Raw genomic sequence first — 1498 nt, 5'->3', positions numbered from 1 at the left:
CATCACCAGTTAAGGTGTAGTTGACTTGTCAGGGCACGGTAGTCCCCACAAGTCCCCGATTATTCGTGGATATCGTCCTACGAGTTTTTGTGACCCTTGGGTTCCCGAACTTTGCTACGATGGTTCTGCCTCCAGAGGAGACTTATGAACACTTCGTATCATTTCTTACACCGAACCATGGGATCGCGAGATTGCTCCCGGATCCCTAATCACCTTACATTTTCGTTTCGTTTCCGTACACTACGATGAGCTAATTCAATTTGTTTGTTCGTCTGGCGAACGTTTTATTGCGGAATTACCGCGGTACTTCCAGCCGGGTATGGCTGCCGTACGACCTACAGGATAGATCATCGAACCACTTTTCGTGCATATTGTCCGTCGAGGGTATCACCTCGATACCCCCAACAGACCTTTGGACACTTCCTCACTACTCCTTGGAGCAGCAATCAGGGAACCATATAGTAGGAACAGCCGAATATGGAACTCTTTTCGTACTTTGGACACCTCCTATAACTTGTATGGCGACTTCGGGGACCTTCATTTCGTTCTCAGTTGGTACCCCTATTTCGGTCTTTGGACACCTCGTCTTACCCGTATAACTCACTTTAGGTCCACTTATTTGCCTGATATCTCATCGTGAACCCGTTTTTCGTACACCGTACACACCTAGGAACACCACATATGCGTTTCCCTTTCGATCGTGAAGTTTTCAAATTTTTCGATTTTTGGTCCTAGAAATTCATGAACGGTGGGAGACCAAAATTTTTCATAAAAAAAAAATTTTCACCGTTTGACCATAAAAACCTTCTTTTCGTACATACCCCATCATTTCTTCACGTTTTAGGCCATTTCTGAAATTTTCGCTTCGATAGTGTGTCCCCTATAATACAAAATGAACATTTTGCATCTCCCACAAGTGGCCATTTTTTTCCGCCACTGAAGAACACGACCTCGGGAACTCGGACCTAGGACGTGGCCATGTAAGTCATAGGCCACCCCAACTTTTGCAAAATACTGTTTCTTTTCACTTTTCATGATCTAAGGCGCGTTCCGACGGCGTTTTGAACAAATTTATGAGAAAAAAAATTTTGACCCTCGGACCAAAATTTTTTCGTTCGGGGCCCCATGGCCTATGGCCAGTATGGGAACTCGGGATGCCGATATGACAAAATTTGTCAAAAAATCACTAAAAAGTCGCTATGGCCCATTATTTAGAGCTTGTTGAGACCTTTCTAAAACACCTTGGTTGACCCCTGTCCGATACGTAGTTTTCGAGATATTCGAGAAAATGTGATTTTTTGGGACTTAGAAAATTTTTGACCCGTACCCTAAGAAAAAGTGATTTTTTCATAGGACAATTTTTTCTTCGCAAATACTGTTTGGTTTCACTTTTCATTATTAGAAACGCGTTCCGAAGCCATTTTCATCAAAATCTCGTGAAAAAAAAATTTCACCCCCGGACCAAAAGTTGGCCGTTCGGTGCCCTATGGCCTATGGC

This window comes from Anopheles stephensi, unplaced genomic scaffold (assembly GCF_013141755.1).
Source record: "Anopheles stephensi strain Indian unplaced genomic scaffold, UCI_ANSTEP_V1.0 ucontig399, whole genome shotgun sequence".
NCBI lineage: Eukaryota > Metazoa > Arthropoda > Insecta > Diptera > Culicidae > Anopheles > Anopheles stephensi.
Note: the sequence above shows the minus strand (reverse complement) of the source record.